A 6,802-nucleotide genomic window follows, 5' to 3' on the forward strand; every position below is an offset into this window, starting at 1 on the left:
GTTTTATCAAATAAGTTGGGAAATCTGGATCAAGGAGTTATTGAAGGATAGTATAATTTGTTTAAAATGGGCTTTAGACAAGTTATAACATTTAAGGAGACCAACTATCACAGGAGAAATAGGGAAAAAGAGCAGAAACCTCCTGTCCAAAATAGCAGCAAGTCCACATGGGGAATTTTTACCAAATCCTTAGGGCCAGTGAATCCAGGGCATAGAAAATGAAGGAAGGTTTCGAATTTCTTGAATGAGCCAGCACAGTCATGATACCTAATAAATTTGCCCCAAAGAAAAGTACACGCCATTCTCATGATGGTCAAGGCAAAAACCCTAACTGAAGTATGGCATGACATTAGGACAGAGATCGTCAGTCCTAGGGTGAGGCCATTCCCAGAGCCGTGGCCATCAGCCCTCGGTGAGAAGGGGGACATTCTGGCCATAAGACAAACGTGCTCAGGGCTGGAGCACTCACTCAATTGCAGTTTGGAAGGAACCAGTCCTGTCTTGGGAGGGTTCGTTTCCAGGGCTGGCTTGGAGAAGACCTAGGTTTGTGGGGGGTCAGCTCCACTTTAGAGGTGAGGATTTCCAAAGCTGGGGAGTCGTTCCTACTCCAGATGGCTGGTCCAAACGTACTGAGGCTTAGGTTCAAGGTCACACAAAGACCCGATTCGCAGGTTCACACCGAGCTGCGGAATCCGAAGGCTTCTCAAAAGGCATTGCTGCTTCTAGAGCCTGTGGGCAACCAGGAAGCATTTCAGCCTAGCAGAAGGAGAAAGGGGGGGGGGGGGGTAGGAAAAGTGCACTAGACATATTGGAGACTTTGCTAGAGGCAGGTAACAACTAGGAAGAGATGGTCAGGGCACGAACCAAGGATGTGTACAACCCTAGGGAGCAGGCCCTTCCCAGAGGCAGGAAGATGCGCAGTGACTGGGAAGCGGTGAGACTGGATTCTCAGTGGAAGGAACTTTGGTTCAGACACACAGGCAATGGCTCGCCCCAGCAGGAGCGTGAGGTCTCATTGGTCACAATTCTAGAGGCTGGAGGTCTACGATCAAAGTGCACGTTTGGTTCTTGGGGAAAGGGCCCACTTCCTGGGGTGTAGACGGCTGCGATCTTGCTCCCTGATGGAGAGAGAGAGCTCTGGTCTCTTTCTCTTCACGTAAGCATCCAGATCCCATCTTGGAGGCCCCGTCCTCGTGATGTAACCTCAACCTCACTGCCTCTGAAAGACGCCACCTCCTCCTACCGTCACACTGGGAGTTAGGGCTTCAACACAGGAATTTGGGGACACACAAACATGTAGCCTATGAGTGAGAAAAGAATCACACTTGTCAGGGGCTCTGAAAACCTTTGGATGCCGCCTTTTCAGGAGCCTGAGGGAGAAGTAGGAAGCAGGGGCTGGCTCGGCTGCTGCCTGGGGGCCAGGTGTGGGGGCCGAAGCCCCAGGGAGTTTTCCAGCAGGGACACAGGGCCAAGGGTAGCAGGGTAGTGAGAGAGGACAAGATTTTAACCTCTTCTCTCTTAGGAACCACGGGGTGGGTGGGGAGGGGCATCCATACTAGAGTCTGAGAAAGTTTCCACCTGAATCACTGTGCGAAATGCTGCATTTTGCCCTTAAAAGGAAAATATGCTAATGATCTACTTTTTTTTTTTTGTCAAAGTTTCTAGAGTAGTGTCCACTGGTCTTTTGTTACCGCACATATAAACCGGGCAGGGGAGGGGAGGGACTGGCTTTTATTTGGGTAACGCTTTTTTTTCTTTTAAGATTTTATTTATTTATTCACTAGAGACACAGAGGGAGAGGCAGGCTCCCCGTGGGGAACCCAACGTGGGACTCGATCCTGGGACTCCAGGATCATGCCCTGAGCTGAAGGCAGATGCTCAACCACTGAGCCCCCCCAGGAGTCCTGAGAAAACCAAATGTTATTAAGAAAATCATAAAGGGGGCGCCTGGCTGGCTCAGTCAGTAGGCATGTGACTCTTAATCTCAGGGTTATGAGTCTGAGCCCCACGTTGTGTGTAGAGATTACTTTTTAATGACTAAATAAGTAAATAAGGAATAGAAAATAAATTTACAGCACTGTATTTATCAAAAAAAAAAGAACCCACGTGTATGTGGACCCCCGCAGTTCAAATCCGTGTTGTTTGAGATCAGGTGTATTAGCTCTTTTCCAGGGGACCCCTCATGAGGTGAAATGATTTTGTCATGAGCACAGTTAGCAGGTGGCACAGCCAGGAGGGGAGCATACACACCTGACTGCAAAGTGGGTGCTCCGTCTCAGTGGCACCAAGGGGAGAGGGAGGCTTGGCCAAGCTTTCAGGCCCACTCACGATGTGGTTCCTGGAAAACAGGAGGGGAAGTCGTTGATGAGACAGGATATGTTCATTGAACACTGAAGAAAGAACATGGCCTTATACCGAGTGCCTCTGATAGCGTCCGGCTCTCCCGCAAGCTGAGTGGGGAAGGGTCCTGAGAACAAAGACAGAGCCTGGGCTGGGTCTCTCCACCCCCAATCAAAGCAGGAGTGGGTGTGCAAAAGCCCGGGGCCTGTGGTGTAGACCCTCAGGACCCTCGGAGGGGAATCTGCTGTCTTCCAAGCCTCTATGTGCCACTCTGGTTTGTGGGCTGCGCGCTACACCCCCCCTTCTGCTTGGATCCTGCACATTGCCCAATCACTGCAACACGCATTGACAAGACAGCGTTCTGGTTTAAAGGCCACAGACATAATCCCCTCCCCTGGTTGAGAGTTTTCTAGTTTAATTCCAGGAGGAAATCTTTTTTTCCCTCATTGTCGAGTGTATTAGAAACTTCATTCTTCCTCCCGCTTCCTGTCAAAGGAAGCCAGTGTTACCTTTATTTCACAAACTGAGAATCAGAGGCTTCATGGGATGGAGGAGTACAGCTGGGGCCATGCAGCCAGCAGGCAGGATAAACGAATCATGGAGATTGGGAAGAGGGAAGACACAAGAGGCTTGTGTTAGGGTGGAAGGTAGGGGCAGGGTTGGGAGGGCAGTCCATGCTGGGGAGCAAACGTACCCAGTGACACCTGGTTTTTCTCCAGCAGTGCTCAGCAGGCAGGAGGGCAGAAAGTGGATGGTAGAGGAAACCTGCAGGGCAGGTGTTCTAGAAAGACAGGAGACAAGGGAGATGCTGGGCTGGCAGGGAACGCAGTAGCACACGGGACAAGAGAGATGGGGGAGGCCAAGACATGAGGAAATGGGGTGCTGGGTACACCAGAGGGAAACCAGCTGGTAAAATGGAAGTTTGATTGGAATTTTAATTTGATCAAAAATAATAATTCCTGGGGGGTGCCTGGGTAGTGCAGCTGGTTAAGCACCCCACTCTTGGTTTCTGCTCAGGTCATGATCTCGGGGTTGTGAGATGGAGCCCTGCATGGAGGGGGCTCCACGATGGGCAGGGAGTCTGCTTGAGGATTCTCTCCCTCTCCGCTCCCTCAACTTGAGCGCATGTGCATGTGGGCTTGCGCTCTCCTGCTCTCTCTTTCTCTCTAAAAAACATTAAAATAATAATAATTCCCAGGGACTGGGTGTGTAGTGATCCTTTTGATCTACCACGGAGGGTGGTTTCTGTTGAAGCTTATATACCTCTAAGCAGTTTTGCCCATTTTGTAGAATTTTTTTTCCCCCATACATTTTTTCCCCTCAAATCTCCACAGCGATTTCTGCTCTGCAAAATTTGTAACAGCAAAAATATAGAAACAAACTACATAGTCAATAATGAAGACTCAATAAATTCAATTATGTGGGGTGAAAATTTATATGGAAGGATCCCATTTTTGTCTTAAAAATAAGTATATTTGGAGAAAGCGTCTAAGGGTTATTTGCCAATTTGAGTTTCTCCAGATATGCAGGGTCACAGCAGTTTGTTCTTTCTTTCTTTCTTTCTTTCTTTCTTTCTTTCTTTCTTTCTTCTTTCTTTCTTTTTTTCTTTCTTTCTCTTTCTCCCTTTCTTTTCATCTTCCTTTGCCATTTAAAATCTTTAATCAAATTTCATCAAAGATTACCAGCCATATTACATGCCACGATTAGCTTTCTATAAACAACTTTGCTTTCTGTGTACAAATCAATGTGCCAATGAAATAAAAGATAAAACCATGAGAGACTCCTAACTCTGGGAAAAGAACAAGGGGTAGTGGAAGGGGAGGTGGGTGGGGGGACGGGGTGACTGGGCGACGGGCACTGAGGGGGCACTTGACAGGATGAGCACTGGGGGTTATATTATATGTTGGTAAATCAAACTCCAATAAAAATATATTTTAAAAAGAAAAAGAAAAAATAAAAAGAATGATAGACGCGTGCGTGCGCACACACACACACACACACAAGAACCTACCACTTCAGTTACACTCTCTGCCTTTAATCTACTTCTGCTTTTTCTCTCTGTTTTGTTGGTGGTGGTGGTTTATTTTGTTTCATCCTTACAACTACCTTTAATCTAAACATCTTTTGTGGGAGGATGTTTTTCCAGAGCAAGTGAAGAGAAAATATTCAAACTAGAACATTCAACGCCCCATGGAAAGTCATGCCCATGAATCTGGTTGGCTTGGTGAAGAACAAAGCTGAGGATGAGGGAAATCATTGCAGCTGGATAGAAAAGGCTTACCCCTTACTTCCTGAAATGTTTGTTCTGCATATTTGGCTCTCAATAAGTGTATGTTGCATTGGATTTCCCTTCAATCAATCAATCAATCAATCAATCTGTATTCTAGGCAAACAACTATACTAACCTTGTTCCAAACTTTATTCCCAGGTTTCTTTAGCATAGTTAGCTGCAAAGAATGTATTGTGAAGAAGCAAAAATTGGAAAGAGCTGCAGTGTCTCAGGGGCTTGGGCTTAAAAATATCAGAGATCTAGATTTCATCAGATCCATGAACAAAATTTTAAAAAGCAGTCATAACATAAAACAGCAGCTCCCAGTAACTTCTTCACGTTTTATCTTCTTCAGAAGTTGCGTCAATTCAGTTTGCTCCATTCTTGGAAGCTTCATCAAAATTCTCCACAAGATCTGGAACTCCATCCTCCTCCTCCTCGTCTCCAGTAGCAAGTGGTGCTTTTCCATCCATGGATTGTTTGGGCAGAGCTTCAGTGAAACTTCTGAGACCAGTCGGACCATCTGTACCAAGATGGTTTGAGATACTGGGTAGCATTTCTCAGGGTGGCCTGAGATGGTGAAAGTGTTCTCAGCCAGCGATGCCTCAACGTTAGCGTTGTTACCTTGGGTCACTGTCCCTTGGTTTGTGAACATATTCACCTCTTCAATACCAGAGATACTGTGTAACCCTACCTTCTTTAAGGGGAACTGAAGTTTTTCATCACCCACTGTAGCCAGTTCTGTGAACCACCTTCTTTTGGGGAGCAGTTCCTTTCCCAACACTGAGCACTTGTGCTTGCAGTTTGGCAAGTTTCTCCTGGTTCAGGGTAGTTTCTTTCATCTTGGTGGAGAGGAAATGGGATAGGGTGGCGGGGCGGGGGAGGAGGGTTGGAGCTCCGGGTTCTCAGGGTGGACCCCGCTGAGATTAGGTGCACAGACGTGGGGATGTAAAATCAGTTCTTTATATTTTTTGCTAGTTTGTATGTTTTCCCAGTAAAAGATTTTACAGGTTTGTAGGACTTTCTGAGTTTAAAAACCATTTAAAAATATATTTTTATATATTTATTTATTTGAGAGAGATAGAAAGAGATCGCGCAGGGGGAGGAGCAGAGGAAGAGGGATAAGCAGACTCCTCACTGAGCAGGGAGCCCGAGGTGGGGCTGAGATCATGACCTGAGCCGAAACCAAGAGTCAGGCGTTTAACAGCCTGGACCACCCAGGCAACCCTAAAAAAGCAATTTTAAATTCATTTTCTACCCACAGTTGTCCATTCTGCTTGTTTGACCAGATTTTCCATAAACTTTTAATTGGGTTGATTAGTTGAAAACTAACCTTTTCAATAAGAAATTTACTATTTATCTATTTATTTGTAAATATTTTATATATTTATTCAAGAGAGACACACAGAGAGAGGCAAAGACACAGGCAGAGGGAGAAGCAGGTTCCCCACAGCGAGCCTGATGGGGGACTCGATCCCGGGACCCTGGAATCATGACCTGAGCTGAGGGCAGATGCTCAACCACTGAGCCACCCAGATGCCCCAAGAAATTTATTTTTTAAAAAAACATAGTTTTTGTGCATGTTTTATAACTTTCATGTGGATTTTTTTTTTGATACATATGCATTCATCTAAAACAGTCAATAAAACTATGACCTGTCAGGGTGCCTGGGTGGTTAAATCAGTTTATCTTTCGATTCTTGATTTTGGCTCAGGTCATGATCTCAGGGTTGTGGGATCAAGCTCCCCTCGTGTTCTATGCTCAGCATAGAGTCTGCTTGTCCTTCTCTTCCTCTCCTCCTCTCCTTCTCTCTCCCTCTCTCTAGCTCTAAAATAAATATAAATAAATAAATTAATTAAATAAATAAATAAATAAATAAAATATTTAAAACAACAACAACAACCCAACTGTGAACTGTCGTTATCAGTTTCCAGCACTGAGTTTCCCACTCTTCAAGCAGCCAGAGCAAGAGCTTGATCTGTGAGCAAATGACTCCGTGGGGGTCTGTTATCTTTTCCATCATGTCGCTTGGTGCCATCCCCACAGTGCGTGGGCGGGAGCAAGGCTTGCTCCAGAACTTTGATCATGAGTACAGCTTTGACTGACAACCTTAATGTGGTCCTCAATGTGTGATCAGGTCATCAAAACCAGATCAGTGGCTTACGTGGCAGGATCGGGAAATGAATTTATCTG

At 45.9% G+C, this 6,802-nt stretch overlaps 1 pseudogene; it reads right to left on the minus strand.

The window, feature by feature from the left end:
- Positions 1-4,561: 4,561 nt before the first annotated feature.
- On the minus strand, positions 4,562-5,451 carry LOC100686494 (annotated as a pseudogene).
- Between the last annotated feature and the right edge of the window lie 1,351 nt (positions 5,452-6,802).

Source organism: Canis lupus, chromosome 2, assembly GCF_011100685.1.
Source record: "Canis lupus familiaris isolate Mischka breed German Shepherd chromosome 2, alternate assembly UU_Cfam_GSD_1.0, whole genome shotgun sequence".
NCBI lineage: Eukaryota > Metazoa > Chordata > Mammalia > Carnivora > Canidae > Canis > Canis lupus.